This window comes from Dipteris shenzhenensis, chromosome 15, assembly GCF_047967505.1.
Source record: "Dipteris shenzhenensis isolate YYH24624 ecotype China chromosome 15, Dip_SZ_1.0, whole genome shotgun sequence".
NCBI classification, from domain to species: Eukaryota; Viridiplantae; Streptophyta; class Polypodiopsida; order Gleicheniales; family Dipteridaceae; genus Dipteris; species Dipteris shenzhenensis.
Window position 1 is genome coordinate 3196541 of NC_141610.1, and position 24053 is coordinate 3220593.

The window sequence follows — 24053 nt, forward strand, 5'->3', positions numbered from 1 at the left end:
TGTTAAAAACGAGGATGAGATCAATAGAGGATTATTCAATATTTAACTTTGATTGTGATATGGACAAGGATGCAACGACCAATCATGGATGCTTGGTTACAAATAAATGTGAGGAGAAGAAGTGCATAAATACAGATAACAACGTGCACGAGGAACGAAAACGGTCATACATATGCATGAAGAGAAAGTGAATCCAGGCAGATCCACAAAAGCAACCAAAGAGGAATAGAGTAATGAAGGAGGAGAACATGTTAAATGCATTGGGATATCTATGTTGCAAGCGAAGATGTACGCACCTCATTGATCTTGCAGACATCAGGGAATGTAGAGGACACGTGTGGCAAAGAAGAGGAAGCAAAAGAAATGAATACCTTCTCACAAGTCTCTCTTGCTTTCTTCAGAATGGCAATAAAAGGCTAAGTTCAAGACAAAAGGTAAAACCTCTCGTAAATGGAAAAAGGATTTGCAATAAGGCATATCACAATATTACTGGATTATCCCATGGTACATATTGGGATTTAGTCAGCAAGGCAAAGGGCAGCAACAAATTTAGCATTCACGGTAATAGAGAAAGGTCCAAATCAAGAATCTCAACTGTCAGGGCAGCAGCAATTTTGCAAGACTTCATACATGAAAATGCTTTCCCTCAACCCCATATATCTACCAAACTCCCTAACAGTGACGCGATCACTGAAATGCACCTTCCAATGGGCTTGACAAAGCTCGAAATATTTGAATCTATCGTAGAAAAGCAAAGGCAAAGAGGGGATGCCGTAGCTTCTTCTCATACTTTGTATACTCTTTGGAAGAAGAACTTTGGATATGTTAAAATCCCGAGGCAAAAAATGTCTAAGTGCAATGTCTGTGATGATTTAAAGCGAGCGATTGAGAGTGCAACATGTCCAAATCAAAGGGAATTATACAAAAAATCCGAAAATCTCATCATGACCTTATTCGACATTCCAGACAAAAATATGCATTTTGGAAGGAGCAAGCTATTTCGCATCCCGATGACTACATGTGCCTTATTGTAGATGGCATGGATCAGAATACAACAACATTGCCTTGTTTTGTTGCCACTCCACCTAAATTACAAGGAAAGCACTTTCTAAAGACACATCTATGTGGAGTGTTAGTGCATGGAATTAAGTTCTTTGCAGATATATGGATTGATTCCTTGCATCTACATGATAGCAATCAAGTTGTAACATCTATTATGAAGGCAATTCGCAATGTACATGCAAAAAAAGGTCGCCTACCACTGACTTTGAGAATACAAGCTGATAATTTCTGGCGAGAAAATAAGAATGTACTCATGTTTGCATTCTGCTCCATGCTAGTTGCTCATCAAATCTCCAATGAGGTCGAATGTGGATTTTTGTATGTTGGGCATACACATGAGGATATCGATCACGTTTTTAGCATAGTCTCAAGGGAGCTTAAATGCAAGGATGTGGAGACAATAGATGACTTGGTAAGAAGATGTGGCAAGCAAGTTGGTGGTCGTAAGGAAAGTACAGTATGTGAGAGGCTCGAAAGAATGTATGATTGGAAGAGCTTCATTCTACCTTTCATACAAACGGGTGGTGATGCATTGACAGGTCATACCAATCCACACTACTTTCGTTTTTTTTTTTAATATGAAAAACCTGTAATGCAATGGCAATAGTATTCTCATGATACAAAATGGGAACCTGAAGAACCTTACAGTCTCTTAACTTCAATTCCTAGCAAGGAAAGGTATCCAACATGGGCTCCTATACAAGAATTCAATGAGAGGTCTAACTGTGAAATAGAAGGATTAAAAGCATTTATTACATACAAAGAGGAAATGCTCCGGAGATATCCTGATTCGAAGCCTACTTGGAGAGAACACACTACCACTGTAATTAACAAGACACGAAATTTAATAAAGGACCTTGAGAGAATGCGAGGCTCAAAGGATGTCAAGGAAGAATGCAATATGTTTTGGCCAAATGTTCATAACGATTTGCACCCAGCTCTAGTCTTTGAAAATGAATTTGTATCATTACTCCCACATCCATATTGTGGACCGAAGAAGAGAGAGTTTATGCCACAAGTAGATATAGAGGTCAATTGTTTTGTTGTGGTTCGGCCATCGGATGATGAATATAAGAATGTGAAGTTTTGGGTTGCAAAAGTAATTGATGTGCAAAGAGATGACCAAGGGAGAGCTACAACATTTAGAGCGGTATGGTATGAGCCAAAGGGTAGGAAGGAGACTATGGATAACAACACATTGTATACTAATTGTATAATGAAGGAGTGGGTCCCAAATGATGAAGCGGTCTCTCAAGTTTCGACGAAGACAATCATAGTGTCTTGGCATTCAAGGGCAAAGAAATCAAAGAAGCACATGGGATATGAGGTAGAAGGAAAAATAAAAATACCACAGCAAACTATTTTGTATATACATGAATTTTTAAGGATGCTCGCCATGGAGGAAGTAGAAGGAGACAATGCAAATGAAGAATGTCCATGATTAAAGCTTTGTATTGAAGTCCATTGAAGGATTTAATTTGGGTACTAGGCACGAAGCCAATCCAAGACAATTACAGAGTCATCACCTCCTATGTCAAATGAGAGTCAAAATATGCACTAGATGTCACCCAAGGGTCAAGGCTTGCCAAGACAATAGGGAGTTAATGCAGATGGCACCTGGCAAGGAACTATCACATTGAGCAATAAGACAATGGGGAGTCAATGCACCCAAGGGGCAAGGCTTGGCAAGATAACTTGTGGGAGTTAATGTAGATGGCACCTGTATTTTGCACTGGATGTCACCCAAGGGTCAAGGCTTGGCAAGACAATAGGGAGCTAATGCAGATGGCACCTGGCAAGGGACTATCGCATTGAGCAATAAGACAATGGGGAGTCAATGCACCCAAGGGGCAAGGCTTGGCAAGACAAGTGGGAGTCAAATTATGCAAATGGCACCTGGCAAGGGACTATTATGACATTGAGCAATAAGACAATGGGGAGTCAAATTATGCAGATGGCATGAATTGAGGCTCTTTAAGAGCAACAATTTAAATTGTAAACATATGTTCAATCTATATCATTTTGGATATAAAGACTCTAGCTAAGAAACTCTCTCAATGTAATCATATAATAATAGCTATAATTTCTATTATACCTCTTTGGTTCAATACAAAACTTGGGTCTTATGGCATCATGTCTTTTTTCTATTTATTAAAAGTTTTAAAAATTTTGTGCATATTGTCCATGACAATGTTATTTTCATGAAATATTTAAGTCTCCTTTCATGGATTTATAAATTTATCACGTCAAGGAAAAATATTAAAAATATTTAAATTAACAAATAACTTAGATATAGCTAGAATTTCTAATATAGGATTATTTCAAATTTTGCATGTTGGTGCAAAAGTATAGATTGAAAAAACAATATTTTTATGTGAATATGATAGTGCCACAAAGTGAACTTTTGATTTGGGAAGAATATTTTCAGAAAGTAAAATTTTGATTTGGGAAGGATATTTTCACAAAGTAAAGTTTTCATTTGGGAAGGATTTTTGGGCTTCATCCAAAAACAACACAAAAAGTCCAAAATTAATGAAATAGGTGTTATAACAAATATCTGGCCATGTCATAGTTATAAATATAAGAGATCTGATGAGCTGTCAAGAGTAGATCTGATGAGATGTCAAGGATACCTGCCATTAACTATAGGCTGTTTGAATCTTTTGTAAGTTTCAAACTCTGTTCCATGGGAGTGGTTGCAATATTGCAATCTTCTATATGAAACTTCTTTAGGAGATTGTCATCGACATACTTTAGCTGACACATGAAGGTGCTGTCTGAATCTCTCCAAAACTCAATATCAAGATAATAGTTTATAAGTCCAAGATCTTTCATGTCAAACTCTGTAGATAAGTCTTGTTTCAACCTTTTAATGAAGCCATATTTTCTTTTGGTCACAATCAAATCATCTACATACAAAAGTGCAATAGTGATGTCTTCCCCTTGAACTTTTTAGTAGAGAGTATGATCTGCATTGGACTTCATGTATCCCAGATTAGAAAAATATTTATGGATTTTATAGTACCAACTTCTGGGTGCTTGTTGTAAGCCATAGAGACTTTTCTTGAGACGGCAAACCTGATTCTCCTTTCCTAGTCCAACATAACTTGCTAGTTGTTACATATAGACTTCCTCATTTATGTATTCTTGATATTGAGTTGGTACACATTTCATCTGCTGAGTGTCGCTAGTGATATCAAAAACTGTATGGAATCCATCTTTGCTATTGGAGAATAAGTCTCATCATAGTCCCAACCATATTGCTGTGCAAATCCTTTTGCAACTAGTCTATGTTTGTATCTTTCAATGCTTCCATATGGATTGTACTTCACTTTGTAAACCCATTTGTTTCCTATTGCCTTCTTTCCTAGTGGGAGGTCGCATACTTCCCAAGTGTTGTTTTTGTACAAAGCTTCCATTTCTTCATTCATAGAAGTTTTCCATTTTGGCTTGTCAACTGAATCTTTGAAGTACACTGGCTCTTCTGTAGCCATGATGGTAATCATAAGAGCATAATTGGTAGTTCCAACCTGAATTGCTTTGCCTTTCTGAGAATATGTCATTCTAGTAGATGGTCTACTTTCCCTAGTAGACCATCTGAGTTATTGTTTCTCTTCTTGACGTGCTTCTCGCAATTCTTGCTCTTCTTCATCAACTTATTCTCTGTAAGTGAGTGAGTAATTAGTGTGTTTATCTCCTACAGGTGTATTTGAGGTTTTCCATTGTAATTACTCATTAAATATTACATCTCTGGAGATAATGACCTTGCGGTTGATGGGATCATACAACTTGTATGCTTTGCTTTCTTCAGTGTAACCAACCATGGTGCATTTACATGACTTTGCATCCAATTTCTTGCAATCATCATCATGTATGTGGGCATATGCTATGCAACCAAATATGTGGAGATGCCCAATGCATGGCTTGTGTCTAGTGAATGCTTCATAAGGTGTCATATCTTGAATCGGTTCGATCAGAAGACGATTAAGCAAGTAGTTTGCAGTGGCAATTAATGCTTCTATTTAAGACTACTTTGGATGGTTCTTCTCACTAAGCATTGCTCTAGCACTGTCTACTAAAGTCATTACAAAAATTTTAGACCCAAAAATGGGCCCTTTGGAGAATTACTAAAATATTAGAGGCTTGGATAAGGGAATATGGTATCCATGAAGGAGATTATGCCATGTGGACTTCTCTGTAAAATAGAGGCTCCCAAATCTAGGGGAAATTTTAGATTTTTCTCAAAATACCCCAAAAAACGTCATTGGTGGTTCACAATAAAAAATTATCTTTGACAGGCCTGCCCTGACCATGTCAGGCCTCCTTGTTTTCCTCCCAGGGCAAACTATCCCCTAGCTAATACTATGCTCACGTTTTCCATTTGGTTCAACCATTTGGCCCAAACTTTGACTTCCTAACCAGCTCTCCCCCAATTCTCTCTCTTCCAAAACGTTTCAAACATTCATTCTTGCCACTTTCTAGCAGCTGGTTTCAAAATATCTTCTTTCCACTCTTACTTAGTCATTCTCTCTGCTCTTTGCTCACGTTTTTCTTCCACATTCGAAAATCTCTAAGAGAAACTTCTATCAAAGCTCTGTTCATCCCTCTTATCTTCCATTCATTCTCTACTTGTTTCACTCTCTCTTAGAAACCAAAGTTGCGACCTAAATCTGCTTGGAAGGAGTGAGAAAAATGGGTGTTCTCTCATTTTTGGTTCTTTCCTCACCTTTTTGGAGTATAGAGAGTCACCTCCTGAAGTTGCGACCTAAATCTACTTGGAAGGAGTGAGAAAAGCAGGTGTTCTATCATTTTTGGCTCTTTCTCTACCTTTTTGGAGTATATAAAGTCAACTCTAGAAGAAAAAACACATACTTTCTAGGTAATGAAATGATTTCATCTTGAAAGTTTTGTTCGTATTAAGTAGATACGTTTTTGTATCACACTTTGTCTATATGTTTCTTACCCGTTTGTTACAAGAGACAAGGAAGAGGGAGAGATTAAGGTAGATGATATATAAAACTACAAGATGATTTTTGACATTTTTTTCTTCACTGGTATAGGAGGGATAGATAGAGGAAGGGAAAGAGAGAGAGAGAGAGAGAGAGAGAGAGAGAGAGAGAGAGAGAGGTTATTTTGAACTGCTATGTTGTTTTCTATTTGAGGGGATGAGTGAGGGAGAGAGAAACATAAAATAGTCGTTTTTTTCTTCATTAGTATAGGAGGGATAGATATAGGAAGGGAAAGAGAGAGAGAGAGAGAGAGAGAGAGATTATATTTGAAACTGTGGTGTTTTTTTACCTATTTGAGGGGATGAGTGAGGGAAAGAGATAGAAAATAGTTGTTTTCTTATTTGCTAGTATAGGAGGGGTAGATAGAGGAAGGGAAAAGAGAGACAGAGATTATATTTCAAACCGCTATATTTTCTTTTGTTGAGGGGATGATTGAGGGAGAGAGACAGAGATTCTATTTCAAACTGCTAGGTTTTAGAAGTATTTGAGAAAGAAGGAAGAAAAAGAGATTCTAATCAAAGAGTTTTGGGAGGGAGAGAGAGAATGATATGATATTGATAATGTTTTCTTTGTTTGTGGAGAAATAGAGCAGGAAGAGAGCATATCGTAACTAAGTATTTCAAAAAAATTTGATGTTTGTTTGTGTGAGGGGTACCTTGGAAGACAGACGGAGAGAGAGAAGTATTCTATGTTTTTTGTAATAATATTTTGCTTGTTTTTGTGAGAGGTTTAGTTAAAGGAGAGAGGGAAGGAGGGGGAGGGGGAGAGAGAGAGAGAGAGAGACATAAATTTGGAGGGTCTTTGAAGTAGAAAGAGCTAATTTTAATCATATGGTACAGGGGTAGAAACTATGGAACTAGCAAATGAGAGATACAGAAGTAGTTTACAGTCTGTTGTTTTGAAGAATGTTAAGGATGAGCATGGGGAATGGATTCCTCAACTCTACAGGAAATATTCTTGGATCACAATGCAGCCCACTAATCGTGGGTGCTACAAAGTGAGTCGAAAGGATGCAATGGATATCTCCAAACATTGGAATGTAAAGATCTTAGATTTTGAAATTTCTCCTGGTAGTAACACAATGACACAAGTATATATTCAGCATGTCTTTACCCATGCAAATAGATATGTGCATGTGAATGAAGGACTTCCATATCGTAGGCCCAATTGTAAGTTTTTCAAAGTGTACTAGTACTTCATTTGCTTTTTAGAGTATTTGCATTTATTTGGGGAGGTTGACACTGCTATCTTATGCCTTGTATTTGTTTTACAGACTTATATCCATCTACTTACAAAGAGTGGTAGCCTGCAACATGCATAACTGGATTGTTGCATGTCCTCCATGTTGAGATCGGGAGTCTTCAATATGAAGGTTGCACACCATCAGAATTAAAAAAGGACGGGAACTTCTTCTATGACTCAATTTTCATTGTGCCAGATGAAGAAGGACAGTATTGTAGATTAGAATCTCTTCCCTTGCCCTCTTTTGATAGTCTAGAATGGCCACTTCCAAGCATGGAGATAAGTGAATCATATAGAAATAGAATGTTTAATGATGTGAGAAATGCTATGATGCCAACTACTGGTGGAAGAAATGCTAGGTTGAGCTGGTTTCTTCCATTTCCATGCTTTGTTGATTTCTTTGCAAGTTGTAGGCAATTAAGGAAAACAAAGATTAATTACACTTGCAAGAGCTTAGAAATGGATTGGCTATTTGAGCTATTTGACAATGGATGGACAACAAGAACATGTCATGCCGAAGATTTAGTACAATGTCGATTGAACACTTCAGATGTGACATTTCGATGAGCAAATCTTACAATTCTTGTTTGTATAAAAAATGAGCAAGATACTATGTATTAATAGATCCCAAATTTTGTAGGTATTTCATTGGAAGGCAAAATCTCTGCATGATTTCACATATAGAAGGTTTAGATGGAAGAACCTTCAATGGGAAGCAATGGATGATGATCTGTGCGATGGGACTCACAGTCCTATTGTCAAGGTATCAATTTATCTTGGCAAGGACATCCTGATCTAATGTTGGAATTGGAAGAGGAGTGGACCATGCAATTTATCAGGGAAGAATTGCAATTGGCAATAGCAAGCCCTCCCCAAGACTATTATTTTAGACTTGATAATTGCAAAGTTAGATATAGGGATGAGACAAGTATCCTTTGTAAGAATTCTTGCCCCCCCATACTGTAGAGATAGTAGAGACATGATGGTAGGTATTTCATATGATATCCAGTTTCTTGGATCCTTAGTGCTTCAACAATGCACTTGGCAAAAAGGCATTGTTACATGTATGAACAAAAATCATCTATAATACAAAGTGTTGTTTCATTTATTGTTAAGATTTTTTAAATTAAGTATGCACCTCTAGATTGATGGCTCTCTATGGTCTATGAATGGTACAACGATAAATATTTGTAATTTTAAATTTGTGTGGATATTTGTAATGTGTATTGTGCAAGACAGAGAGTGTGTGATCTCGAGATAGATAACAATTAGAGCATGCAAGAGAGAGAGAGAGAGAGAGAGAGAGAGAGAGAGAGAGAGAGAGAGAGAGAGAGAGAGAGAGAGAGAGAGAGAGAGAGAGAGAGAGAAAGAGAAGTTGAGAGTATAATAAGCGACACAAATAATGCACCTGGCCATGAGACAAAGTTAGATGTATGAAGAGAGAGAGAGAGAGAGAGAGAGAGAACAGTCAAGGACACAAAGGGCCTCTTAGAGACAGAGGGAGGGGAAGGGGTACAAAGGGAGACTAAGAGACTTAAGATTGCATTTATTCATTTACACCTCTAAGTTGAGAAAGAGAAAAATACAAAAGTTAATTAAGGTCTTTGAGAGACTAAGAGATTGAAAAAAAAAACCAAGATATAACTGATCCAAAGGGTGGATCTGCTAACAAAATACAAAAAGTGTATACATGTAATCAATGTCCATGACAATGGATATGGGGACAGAAAGAGAGAGATGGAGAGTGGGATAGAGAGAGAGAGAGAGAGAGAGAGCGAGAGAGAGAGAGAGAGGTAGAGAATGGGAAGAGAGAGAGCGTTAATATTGCATTTATTCATTTACACCTCTAAGTTGAGAATGAGAAAAATAAGAAAGCTAATTAAGGTATTTGAGAGACTATGAGATTGAAAAAAAACCCATATACAACTGATCCAAAGGATGGAGCTGCTAACAAAATACAAAAAGTGTATATGTAAAATCAATGTCCATGACATAGATAGCTAAGGGCAACATGGCAACAAGATGATCATCAGGTGTTAGAGATAGAGAGAGAGAGAGAGAGAGAGAGAGCAAATAGGGACACAAAGGGAGGGAAAGAGATAGAGAGACAGAGAGAGAGCAAGGGAGAGAAGGGGAGCACGAGATAGATAGATAGAGAGAGAGAGAGAGAACAATGAGGGACACAAAGGAAGGGAAAGAAAGGAAGATATATTAACATCCTCGGAAGACCTTGTGGGTTTATGAGAGAGAGAGAGAGAGAGAGAGAGAGAGAGGAGAGGGAGATAGCCAAAGAAAAAACAATAAATATAAAAATATTGTAATTAAGAGCATTTTTAAGGGCAATGTCCATTTATAAAGTACATTTCTAAGGTCATTTTCACATTTTCAGTTTCCCCCTCTTGAGTAACCTTGCATTCCACAACCTCCTCTTTCGTCTTCCCGAGCATCCTCCACTCATGGCTTTCCCTAAAGAGGCTTTTGACCAGTGGATTTCATCCATTGATTCCCATGCCTCTGCAGGTCAGGTTTATCTTATCTTCTGCAAAGCATTCCATCTTGAGTCACACTTGAGAGCTCTCCTTCCTCATGATAATCCCTCTCTTCAATTTTTTGATAGACTTATTCATGGGCAATCTGTCATGATTGCTAACTCCCCTCACCAATGGGTTTCATTGGATATTTTGAGCTCTTTTGACCACAGTGCTAACTTCAAGAAGACACTAGGTAGGGCCATGGATAATGTCCCTCTCTCTCTCTATGAGTATGCTTTTTCCATCGAGGATGATTCATCTTCCCCAATTCAATGTCAGATTTAGGGTTGCCGGGGGGTTTTTGGCTTGAAAATGATGCACATGGTTGCTAGGGTGTCAGAGGCCTCCCAAATTTGATTTAGGGAATGAAAAATAAGATTGAAAGTTTAGGGTACAAACCCAACCAAATGTTATTATTTTGAACCCAGGACATCCCGCCACTGTCACACTTGCCCTGCCACTTTCCCTTGCCACTTGCCCCTTACACATGCCCTTGCCACTTGCCCCTCCCATTCCATTTGTGTAAATAGGATTATGGTTATTTCACATTTTAAAATCATATCTTTAAGAAATATTTTTTGGGAGGCCACTGGGACCCTAGCAACCATGCCCATAAATTTTATGCCAAAAAAACCCCTGCTAGCAAAAACTGGGCTCTGGTCGCATGATGTCGGATTTTGGGTTGGCAGGGATTTTTTTGGCATAAAATTTATGGGCATGGTTGTTGGGTCCCAGTGACCTCCCAAATAAGATTTCTTAAAGATATGATTTTTACTTGGAAAAAAACCCTTATTCCTATTAATTCTTGAAAAATGATATTTTATTAGTTTATATAATTTTTGAATTTTGATGTAATATGTTGGTTGCAAGATATTTTATGGGTTGATGAGTATGCCAGATGCAAGGGTGGAACCAGAGGGTCTTCTGGTGGGGGGATTGCGTCAACTGGCCACTACATCAATAGAGTGGCTCAACACATTTTGGTGTTCCATCGACAATTATCACCAGATGGAAAGATAAACATCATGAAGTTCAGGGTCCCCAGTCGGTGGATGGTGAAGATGAGGCCCATTTGTCCTACTGCCGATCATGTTGTTCTGATTAGATGTAGTGTAGCTTTATTTTTGTTCTCAGACACACGATCTGGTCTGCTTCATAGTATCATAGCGATTGTAGGGCTAGATGGCATTACGGATCCCTTGGATATAGAGAATGAAATTGTGCAGCCCTCTCTGCTTCAGCAAAGAAAAGGGATCTAAGCCAAGCAGGAAGAAGCATAGACTAGAGTAGCTTAGGCATTCAAGCTTTGATGATTTTTGTGATACTACTCAATGTAAATAAAGAATACCATTTTCAAATAATTTTCTCTTCCCATTTACAAAACATTGTTTCCTTTTCTATGTTAAGTAAAATTGAGTATTATTCCCTTTTGCATGTTCTATTAAGATTTGATGTTTATTATTTCATTTTGCTTTTATATACATTGAGAGTGCATGTAAGTAAATTAATAGATTGCAAATACATTGAAAATAAATTTAAGATTGCACATGCAAAGACAATTCTAAAAAAGACACTTTATTATATTGATGCCCATAGGCAGAGTACAAGATAGATGCCCATAGGCAGAGTACAAGGTGGAGCATACAAAATCCCAAAGTGCCCTAGGGCTTCCTAAGACGTACAATAAATTGCATGTTTGCAATGGTCACCATGACCCTTTTCCTATGGATGGCAGCTAGTGGGTGTCATCCATGAGGTCTACTAGGTAGGCCTCAGATGCATGCTACAGCGCAAGCAAGGCATCTCTAGAAATATGTTAGGGAGCCTCCATAACTCTGCACCTGTAAAATCGGGACATTGGGCTAAGGTTGAGGTCCTGCATGACCTCACGTACCACCCTTGCGAAGCTGGCCATTGGGATCAGCAGATCAATGGACTTTTGAAACTTTCTGATCTCCCATAGTACCACTGTCCTTGGTTTGAATCTGAACTAGCTCATTACAGGAGGGCCTCTTTGCCCTCGATGTGGAGGGCCTCTTGTTGGATGTTGAGGGCCTCTTTGACATGCACTTGGAGCTCGGGCACCTCTCCCCTGTTGGTGTGGACCCTGATTGTCTGTCCTTCTCTTGGTCCTCTGCTCTATCCTTTGTTGTTCCTCTTCCACATGCTCCTCCTCTGTGCTCTCTGAGTCATCCATCTCTATCAGAGAATCTTCTTGTGCCTTCCTCTATCCCTCCTCTTGGGCCTTCCTCTGTCCCTCTTGCTCCCTATCTGGCTTCCAGATTGGCAGTTTCTCCCTTCGACAGGGATCATCGGGGGGAGAGAGGGGGGGCTATCACTCTCTGTCTTTGAGTCTAGAGGTGGGTCTGGCTATGCCAGTCTCCGTGGTGCCTTGATCTTTGGCCTGGCCATGGGGGATGGAGAAAGTGTGCAAGAGAATGGGTGAGGGTGCAAGAGATAGGGTCAAAATCTCAAGGGCAAGTGGGAGGTGGTGTGGGAGTGGAGAGCTCTTTAAATAGTGAAATGAAAATGAGGGTGCATTCTCTTATATAGGGACAAAAACCCTAATTTTTAAAAAATACTTGTTTCAATAAAAACCCTTAAAAAAGTAAAATTAGTGCAACCTTGACCTAAATACTTATAATTAACATCCCATAACACAAAATTTCTCATTTATACTGCAACTCACGTCCATTATACGTTGGCTTTACTATAAATCATATAACTAAAATTACAAATAAATTCTAAAACTTATGCATGGGCATCCACATTGGAACAGTCTACACCATCATTTTCATCTATCTCCACCCATATGCGCCCTTGTCTATGATGGGTTACACACCAACTTGCATGATTCTGTCTTGCATTTGATGAGTTGTATATTCATCTTCGACATTCAGCGCTAACATCTTGCATTGCATGGGACACTAAGGACTCTTTGAATATGCTAGTGTTGTAGCTGCTCTTATTTCGATACACATGTACCACCATTGAACCAATTGAACCATTGGGCTTGACTTAGTTCTACCACCCCCATGTTGGGTCGCTCTATTATATGCACAACATGCTTGCCAATGAGATATTTCCATGCCCTGAGCGGACCACACTCTGATGCTTCCATAATTCCATGCCATGTATGGTGCATGAGCATATAATATTAGCTACCAAATAGCAAAACAAATCAGTAAATATAGGACCATTCAATATGCACATCTCAATGTCCAAGTTAGAGATTACCATGTACTGTGTAAAATTATTCTTTCCCCAAGCTATCTCCATATTCCGGCTAAAGTCATTCACAGCATTGATGAAACACTGTGCATCATCTTCTTTGAATCTTTTCTTTTGTAGTAAAGGTACCAAGCTATCAAGAGCTAACCACACTCGTGCCTTTTCTAGTCTTTTTTGTCCCTTCCCCCCTCGTTCACAATAACAGGCATATATATATATTTGTATCTCCCCCCTTCTGCTCCATTTTTTTGTGCCATTTTTTTGTATCATCTGGAGATAGATACACATTTTTTGCACCGGGACTAGACACACCGTCCTTCATAACTTTTTTGAAGAAACGGTTGGCCGGCATTGTGTAACTTTCTCCATACATCAAATTCATTAGCACGTTTGAGCTTGTCATTCTTCTTCTTTGCAGAAAGGAATTTTAAAGCCTTGACACCACCAAAGCTTGGCTTACAAGGAACATTTCCTGTTTTTCCAGATCTTTTCTCATCTTTTGTAATCTTTACTTGCCCAGAGTGTAGTCCCATATCTCAAAGAACCTTTTCAATTCTTGCAATCATCCTCTCACTCTCTTATTGGAGCTTCAAGTTATATGCATCAATGATGTATAGATGCACCAACTTTTCAATTATTCTCACAATAGCATGAAGCACACAAATGTGCACTCGCTCAAGAGGAATTTCAAGAATTGGGCTCCATGATGGATCTTTCCCTGGAGCATCCCTATCTGGTGCCTTAGTTTGATCTATCTCTACAAGTTCAGAGGCCCATTTCTTTTGATTCTTTTTACCACCCTTTGTAGGTACTCTCATTTGCATGCACAGTGGACAAGGATGGCTTGTATTTGCTCCATGTGCCACATCAAACATACATTTAATAGTCTTGAGGTCAGCACCTAGATGCCATTCTACATGGTAGGATCCATAGCCCTCAACTTCAAGTAGCTCACCATTGTTATGACCTTTGATCACACTTGGGATATCGGTTTGGTTAAAAAACCACTTCAAAATTGAATGTGACTCTTTCAGCACCTCCAAAAAAAACTCACATGTTATTTCAAAATATTCTAAGTCTTTTTGCATTATTGCATTAAAATACAAATTTCCATCATCCCTCAAAGGCAGCCAACCACCAAATCTCCTGTTCTGATTGCACACTGAACTGTCTTGCATCATCAAGCTCAACTTCAAGGTCCAGTATTCTGTTCATCATTGTCAAACTAACTCTTTCCAATTTTTGACCTTTGACCACCTCACTTTCATCAAGCTCTCGGGGGCGTCACTATGTATAAACCCTCTATATCACGTGCGTTCAAGGCCTATATTTAAAATCCCTTATCTGTAAATTTTTTCATTAATAAAATGTACCCCTTTTCTATACAAATCTGTAAATTTTTTCCAAAACTATCTTAAATAGTCCCTTATGTATATTTATTTATGTAAATTTTAGGAATAAAAAATATCCTTCTGTTGAACTCACGTGATAGGGTTACATATGATGAGTGACCCCCCCGAGATCAAGATTTAGTACAATCTTCAGAGTACCATTGCATTCTTCCATAGGCATATCATAAAACTTCACCATGGCTTGCAGAACTCTTCGAACATTTATCACAAAGTTATTATTGACTGTCAATTCCAATTCTTTAGTCTCTCTAGCATTTGTTTTCAAAGTTAGTGTACTACACACATGATGGGGCTCACCAACTAAATCAAGTATGCCCAAATTGAGTGCATGCCTAGCCTTATCAACATCATTCGGTTTAGGAAGCGGGACTTTAACTTTTGCTCCCACAGAAAGACATGCTATTTTTAAGCTCTTAAATATGAGCAGATATGCCCTTGTACTTATCCCTACAGTATCACAAACTCCCTGTGCACTAGTTGCATTGAAATGCTCCACAACTTTGTTCATTGACTCAGATGTTATCTTTGATTTTAGACTTTTGAATTTTGGATGTTGTATAACAAACTCCAAAATTTTTTTTGTAAACACTTCACCCATAGCACCATAGTGTTCATCATGGATAGACATGAGTTCTGAAACACTCCTAAAGCTCTCACTCGATGCTTCCAATGACCACTTTTCTTGGATATTTCATCCATTGGACGCAATTTCCTCTTGCGTCTTCTTGGACCCATTGGAGTATCCTTCATGAATGATAATGTTTTCTCTAACTTCTTGATCTCATCCTTCAGAGCTTTGTTTTGCATCTGTAAGTGAATTGCATTTATAGTGCTCTCTCCTAATTGAGCATCTAATGTTTGAACCTTTACCTGTAATTCTTGATTTTTCTTTTCTATGCCATCATATGCAGACATTTGAACACTTGTAGCTTGCATACATGATACCAAATGTTGATTCCAAGCATCCAACATTGCGATCCTTTTGTCTCTTTCATTAAGCAAAGATTGATATTGGCTATGAAGGCTACTTGCTCCATGACCAATCAACCTTCAACAATATCCTAACAAACCATTCTCACCCTTGCATAGGAACTTTATTAAGCTAGTCAATCCATGGAATTGAGTCTGACAAGTTTGTGGATCTACTGGATATATTTTTCTTTCTAACCACAAATCCATATGTGCTTTTCCTTGATTTCGAAGAGCTACTAAATCACTTTCACTTGCTAAGGACGATTCATTCCTCTTTAAAAATGGTGCATTCTCTACATCTATTTGAAAATGGATATCCACCTTTTTTTAATTTTGAGCGACTTGCATGATTTCATGCTCTTTCCACCTAATATAATATAACATTGACATCAATAAATAATATACAAACATGACATGTTTCAGAAAAAAAAATGAAAACCCCAATTGCATGCAAAATCTAACAATTGAAATCTATAAATTCAAAAAAAACATTTACTTATCATCAAACACTGTTAAACTATGTCAATGAACAATACCTCACAGGGATCTTTGAAGAAAAACCGTAATCAAACTTGTCCTCCTCAATGGTCCCTCTTGTAATCCAAGATGCTAAAATTGACAGATTTTTCTCCAATACTAATTATATGCTTCCAAACAACTCCAAATCTATTTCTAACCATCTTCTATAAAAAAACTCAATAGTAAGAGTGTATCTTTTAAAACAAAAAAATATTTCTTCCTCTTTAAATCATGTATTAAAAGAAAACAACAAAATTACCAAAACAAATTACAAATTAACTGCTTCTTCAAAGTTGCATCATAAAATCTCATTATTTTCATTGTCTTGCATTGTTCTAAAGGTTTTCTCACCTGAATCTCCATGCAAGTTGCTCTGATAGACCTTGATTTGAATGGAAAACTAAAAACATTCTAAAACTACATGAATGAATAGTACCTGATTCTTGGAGCAAGATTCTTTGAAAGAAAAATGTGATCAAACTTGTCGCTCCCAATGGTCCCAAATATGTTCCAGGATTGATGAAGTTGATGGTTCTTTCTTCAAAACAAATTATATGCTCCCAAACATCTCGAAATCTATTTCAAGCAATATTCTATAGAAAACCATTGATAATAAGAGTGAAAAAGACTCATTTCTTATGGAATTTCTTACAAAACAAACAAATTTTTCAACGTTTTCAAACCATGAAATAAAACAAAACAACACAACTACACAAAATGAACTACGAACTAACTGACTCTTCAAAGTTACATCATTAACAAACAAATCTCGTCATAATCACTGTGTTGCATTGTTTCAAACATTATCTCACCTGAACCTCCATACAAGGTGTCTGGATGGACCCCAAACCTTCACAAATGGTTCGAAATCATGCACCCTTAGAGATTGCAGTAGGGAAAGTAACTAGTATTGAGAGATGGGTAAAAAAAAGATTGATTCTCATGCATCAGCAACTGCAATGCCTGAAAGTTAATCTTCGTTGATCCTTTCTCTAAGAATCTCGTCCAGTACAGCTCCTTCTAAGCTGCAAACACCTTGCATCATTCATGGCTCACTCAGAACATTGATTGCCTTGTCTTCCTGAATGAAATGATTTCAAATCATGGGAGAATCTCAGATGAGAGAGGAAGTGGCAAGATCTGAAGGAGAAGCGCCCAAAATAGAGAAAGAAGAAGGTAGGTTGAATCTCATTCAAAAATCTTGAATGTTTGGAAAGAATGAGAGTGAAATGGGAGGGAAATACAGGTAGAGAAGAGAAGTGATGAGATTTTGGCATAAGAGTCCATCCCATGAGAGGGAGAACAGAGAAAGAAGCTTCTTGCTCAAAAGCCAGCAGGAAATTTGAAAAGAGGGTTGGAGCAAAGAAAAATTCAAAATGGCACTCAGAAATGAGTGGGAAGCAAGAGGAATGAGAGAGAATGAAAGGAGTGTCGTAGTTGGATGGGAGGATAGGTTAAATGGTTCAAGTTTGGTTGAGAAACTAGATTTCTCAGTTTGGTTATAGTTAAAAAACGTGATGGGAGAGTTGAGGCAACAAGTGGGTGCTCCACCTCATTGTTTGGGCCATTGAATAAAGAAATAGAGAAGTCAGGCCACTTCCAATATTCTATTGCCCTCCACCAGCGAATATTCTATTGGTTTTATTCACCTTATTCTTCCATGTCACTAGCCCAAGGGCTCCCTTATAGGGCCCTTTTTAAGTCCAAATTTTTTGTAATGACTGTTCTTCCTTTCAGCTCTTGCATTCTGCTAAGGAGTATCTACACATGTGAGTTGTCTTCAAATGCCATTACTTCAGCAAAAGTTCATGAATGCTGAACACATGTATTCACCTCCTCTATTTGATCTCATGACTTTGATCTTTTTGCCTGACATCTGGTTTTCAACCATGGATTTGAATTCTTGAAATCTGGAAAAGACTTCAGATTTCTCTTTTTGAAAGTAGACCCAACAATATTTGTTGTAGTCGTCGATGAAAGTCAAGTAGTAAAGTGAACCATTGATGTTGCGGGTCTAGGCATAACCCCATACATCTATGTGAATTAAATCAATAATACCTCATGCTCAAGAGGTGCTTTTTCCAAAGTTGGTTCACTTTAGTTTACCGAAGTAGCATGCTTTGTAAACTTTTCCAAGAAACCATAGCTTACGAATTCCAATTGTCATATTCTAATTTCTGAGCTCTATCGAGCTTTTGAAATTGACATGTCCATATCTCTTGTGCCATTTTGTGAAAACGGGCATCTGTTGTTGCAATTGAGCTAACATGACATGCAAATCTAGAAATGAAGCTAGCATTCTGAACAAGCATCCTTCCTTGACTGCTTTAATTACTAGCTGACATCCTCTGGATTTGTCTTTGATAGTGCATTCATCTCCATCATAGATGACTCGATAGTTGATCCATCATTTGCTCAACTGATAAAAGGTTTTTTCTGAGTTTGGGAACATATAGTACATCTTTCACCAATCCCTTCATACCAGTGGAATTGTTCATAGGGACAATGCCTTTTCCTTGAATTGGATTTTGTGTATTATCTATAGTGTAGATAACGTTCTTTAGTCCTTCTAATGGTTTCATCTCTGTAAACCATTCTTAATGTTTTGTCATATGAGATGATGCACCGTTGTTAACCATTAGGAAAAAAGGGAGCTCATTTTGGGGCCTTTTAGAAGAGAGAGAAAATAGGCTCTCAACCAATTAGGAGTGGGCCAACGTAACGTTGAAAATTCAACAAAAGAAGATGAAAATAAGAAAAAGAAATAGTACTATATGTTCGTAGAAGCATGTCACATTAATGAGGTGATCTGATTTGAATCTTTAAAAAATTTATTTTTTGTGTAGAATTTGATGATTCTAACACCGTAGATGCGTCCGAAACGGCCCAAAACCCCAAGAACGGCACTGGAAACGCTGGAATCGGACATCCGGAGGCCCAGAAACGGCCAAAAAAGGTCGAAAAGTGGGATTTGCAACAAAATAAGACAACGGACATCCGGAGGCTCGGAAACGGCCAAAAAAGGCCGACAAGTGGGATTTGCAGCAAAATGCGACAGATCGCATTTTGCTGCAAATCCCACTTGTCGGCCTTTTTTGGCCGTTTCCGGGCCTCCGGATGTCCGATTCCAGCGTTTCCAGTGCTGTTCTTGGGGTTTTGGGCCATTTCCGGGCCTCGGGATGTCCGATTCCAGCGTTTCCAGTGCCGTTTTTGGGGTTTTGGGCCGTTTCGGATGCGTCTGCGGTGTCAGAATCACCAAATTCTGCACAGAAAAGTATTGCTCTTATATGAACATTGAATGTAAAGCATCTGAAAGAATATATTTATTCCTTTTCACACTGACATTTCTCACGCAAGTATCCATATTTTCTTGCTTTTGTAGAGAGAGAAAAGAGAAAATAGTGAATTTCTTACAGGGCCCCAAAATGAGCTCCCTTTTTTCCTAATGATACCAAAGATCTTGATCTGATTGATCAACTTGATAACTGAATTCCCCTTTTGAATTGCAATCAATGTCAAGATATACTATTTCGGCCTTTTGCATATCCTCACTTGTGCAAAGGAACATATTCTCAGGTTCATTGGCATAATGACTGTGACTTGAATGTCCATCACGATGATTTTCGTTTCCACAGAAATTCCCTCAATTTTGCTGTTGGATTGACCTCCTTAGTCATACTGCTTCTTGTGACGGCAATCTCTTTCATAGTTCCAAAACTTAAGATAGTAGTTGCACTGAATGTTTGACATGTTGGTGGATGCATTCCCTTGTCCTTGGAATCTTCCTCGATTGGAATGATTTCCTCTTTGCTGATGCTGATGTTGCTAAGGATAATGCTGGACTTTGATGCTGACTTTGTTGTTTATGATGACCACTTGACTGGAATGATCTACCGGTGCCTTGACTTCTATCTGAAGCTGTGAATGCTTGATCATTGGAATGACCTTTGCATGCATGAATGGCTTGAGTATTGAGTTCTTCACTAAGTAAAACTGATTGTAGTTCTTCTAATGTCGAAATTGCCATTGAATGGCAATACTTTGGACTAGATTCTCATATCTCTCTCCTAGTCCATTCAGGATGACTTGAACTATTTTTGTGGGATTCATAGTCTCTCCTACTGTTATGAGTTGATTGCTGTAATCCTTGATCCTGAGTATGTAAGCATGACCGGTTTCACTATTGTTGTTGCAGAAACTCTGGTTGATTTGGTTTCTTAGTGTGAGTATCTTGGAATTGTTCTTAGACTCATAGAGAGCTGCAAACATATCCCATGCAGCTTCTTTTGATGTCTTCACTATGTTGAGCTGTCCTAGCATGACATCTTGCACATTTTACTTGATCAAATGATATGCATATTTGTCTTTCTTGTTCCAGTCTTGGGCAATGGCAGGATCTGCTACTATAGGTACAGATACTATTGGTGCAGCTGTAGATCCCATTGTAGTTCCCAATGTAGATCTCGCTACTGGTGCTGTGGTCTTGAAGTACAATAATGGTCTCCATTCGGTATTTCCATGTGCCATAATTGGAGTTTTCTAACTTAGAAGATGCCTACAAATTGAGATTGCTAGTGGTAGACATGGTGCAAGAAATGTAGTCAAATCACTGTCTAAATCAACTGCAATACACTTACTGTATCACTGTCTGAATCAGCTGCAATACACTAACTGTATCAAGTGAAATTCAACTCTAGGCGAAGATAGAACTGCAATATATAATCCAATATATCACAAGGCTTGTGGCAAATGATGCCGGGAATAGCCAAGAGTCTTTACAAGGCTTGAATAAAGTGCACAATGTCGAAAAATAGCCAAATAGGCTTTATAATGATGGCATGTGTGTGTGAAATCAAATCATGTGGTTTCCATCAAAACTGATCAATCGATCAATGCCTCTTATCAATCTGAAGTCTACTCACCGAACTGTGGAACATTAGGTTTCAGGAAATGTGATGATGTGAAACTACATGTGAGCATAGCGACTGACTCCGACTAGAAACTATTTAGGGATTTTTTGGCATAGCTTCGATTGGCTTTTATGGATTATCTTCTATAAGTATGATCTAATCTACTTTGATCTAGATCTATACCAACCGTCGAGCGATGAAAAAGTAGCAAATAGTTCATTTTATTTGTTTGTCTTAGGTCCAAGTTGAGATGCGTCGATGTAGAGGGTGTTGTGCATGCAAGAAGTGGATTTGTCATCTGTGCTCAGCTTCACAGCTGGATGTGGCTATAGTAGGCTGCTTCTTCTTGAACCAAGAGATGCATGAAGCTCGCTAAGGCTCAAAACTATGTGATACTTGTGCCAAAATGTGTGTGTGATGTGATTAGCATGTGGAGCACAAAAGTCGAGCATTTTTCCTTTATGAAGCACCCTCAAATTATTCTTGGATCAAGAGATACAACTTGATCTAGGTGGAGGGGCAAAAAATGATGAAATGACGATGTGGTAGTAATGCGACCATTATGTTCATATGTAGGGGTTTGCCTCCAAGGGGTATGCTAGTGGAGTAGTGTGCTGAGGTGGCAAGCTGATGTGGCTCTATGGACCTCAATGCTGATGTGGCATGTGAGTCATTACAATTGTATGCTAACATGGCACACTGATGTGGTAGATGGATCCACGTGTAATCTGTGATGTGGTAGATAAGGCACTGCCATGCTGACGTGTCATGGGATAGGATCAGCAGTAGCTGACATGGCAAATGGTAGACCAAGCCCAAGGATAAGCTAGGCGTTGGTTAGTGGGACGCCACGTGCCTCATGCGTGATGAATCTCCGGAATCTTAAAGATTCCATTCCCTCTTGATGGATTTATGTCATCTCGTGTCATTGCTAGAGGTCATGCAGCTGCTGGAGAGAGTTGCAGATGAAGGTTGTTTTGACATTATTACATGTGGATGGAGAGTCAACGGTGTAGTGGAGCTTGTTGGAGGCTGGAGAGCCATGCTATGAGGCTGTCGACCGTTTCGCGGGAGGTAGAAGGAGTCGCGGTTAGTGGCATAGGGAGTGCTGAGCGTTGCAGCCGTTCTTGGCGGTCATTTTGAGAAGGCGGCTGGCTGTATGAAGCTTCAGCCGTGTCGATGGAGCCTGAGCGGGAAGCCCGTGGTCATTTCGAGAAGGCGTCGCTAGAGCCTGTAGAGGCAGAGCCGTGTGGAGCTTAGTGGCTAATGGAGATGGAGACGTTGCCTTGCGGGGATCTAGGGTGTTGCAGTAGCCTAGGCGCCGTGACTCCCGTCTGTTGGGCATGGCGCACTTAGTTGAGGTTGGCGTGTCGATCGTGAGTTGTGGAGACTGCCGTTTGGATGGAGGTAGATGCTGCACGGCTTTGTTGGAGAGCATAGCTTAACCGTGCTCAGGAGTTCATCGGCAGTTCATAGAAGGTGTCTCCCATGATGTCTGTTGCTAGCTGGCTGAGCGTGGATTTGCTTTGCTTTGGTGCTCAGTACTTTTTTCGTTTGGCGTTATCTGCTGGAGCTTTGACTATGGCAAAAGAACAACTGATAACATAATATAACTAAGGGGCTTAGCACATGGGAAGAAATAGGATGGGAATGGGAAAAGGTGGTCCCAAGTGCTCCCATCCATATTTTTATCCTATTCCCATCCCACCATGTACTAACAAAAAAAGAACTAGGTATGGGTTTAAGAGGAAGAGGACACATGGCATCATTTCATGTGTTTAAGAGGTGGGGACCTTGTGGGGACAAGGACACATGTCATCCTTTCATGTTTTTGAATCCCTAAAAAAAGGGAACCCATTCTGGCTGCCAAGGTCTAGAGGCCATGGTCCAAGATGGGAAAAAAACATTTTAAATCCATCCTAGACCACTTGGTGTAGGATGGGAGTAATGATGACAAAAATATTCCCATCATAAACCCATGCTAGCCCCATCCATGTGCTAAGGCCCTAAATCTATTTCTCCAATGTGCCAGTAGTGATTAATGTGCCAGTACAATGCTCAACACCATATGTTTGCAAATCTGTTTGAGAAGCAAGGCAACTCACCTACATCCATCCACATAAAAGGTAAGTTAGAACTAGGACCTTTTAGATGTGGGACTACAGGCATCCATGCTAACACGCAGTTCTTATCCATGTCCCTCAAATGAGTCTATAACCGATCATATTTTGGCACTTAAACATTCCAACTATATTAATTCATATATATCAAAAAGTCAAAAAATTTGAGTGATAGGAGTTAGTATGTTAACACTGTACTTCCCTTGATTTCTTGGAAGATCCATAATCTGGTTGTAGTAAATCCGTTCAACATGCAGTTCACTTCAAAATAGTAACTCGAAAAATATTTACTAGTAGTGCCTCCATTATTGGGGGGCCTTCACCCAAGCCAACCCTTCAGTGATCTTCATATTGCATGAAGTATGCCAAATCAACCTTTTTGTGCTATCTCTGCTTATAATATATCACTGCAAGTAGCAGTTCGGGGTAGAGCGAGAGCGATAGTGGACTACGGGAATCAAAAGTGAAGGCTGAAAGACACGCATCTGCAGTCTAAGCACGCTATTGTGTAGAATGCTAGATCTCAATCTATAACCTTTGCCGTTCTTTCCATTTCTTTGGGGTGTAGCATTTTTTATGGAAGCTAGAGAACTGTGGATGTGAAGTAAATCCAACTATCTATGAAACTACACAAGTAGGTTAATCTGTCCGTCAAGGTTACAGGTGAAGGCTAGACGTATACAATGGAAACTATAATAGGGACGGTTCATGAGTAGAGTGAGACTGAGAAAAACGTTGGAAAGCTGTGGTCACGAATCTACTTGGGCACATAGACGAGTATAATGCAAACCAAGGACTGATATTCGAGACACTATTGAGCAGCGAGTATTGAGGCTTGCATGAAGGTAAACAGAGAGGTATGACTAACATCAAAACTTAGTAAGCAAAATGGCTGGCGGGTTAATGCACCCTTCTTTTGTACCAGACTGGCCACTCTCTGCAAAGCAGGGACTAGCTACTATGACATCCCCACTAACGTCATCAGCGCCCAATAGTGGGTGTAGACCATAGTATAAAAGTATGCTCTCACACATACAAATCCACA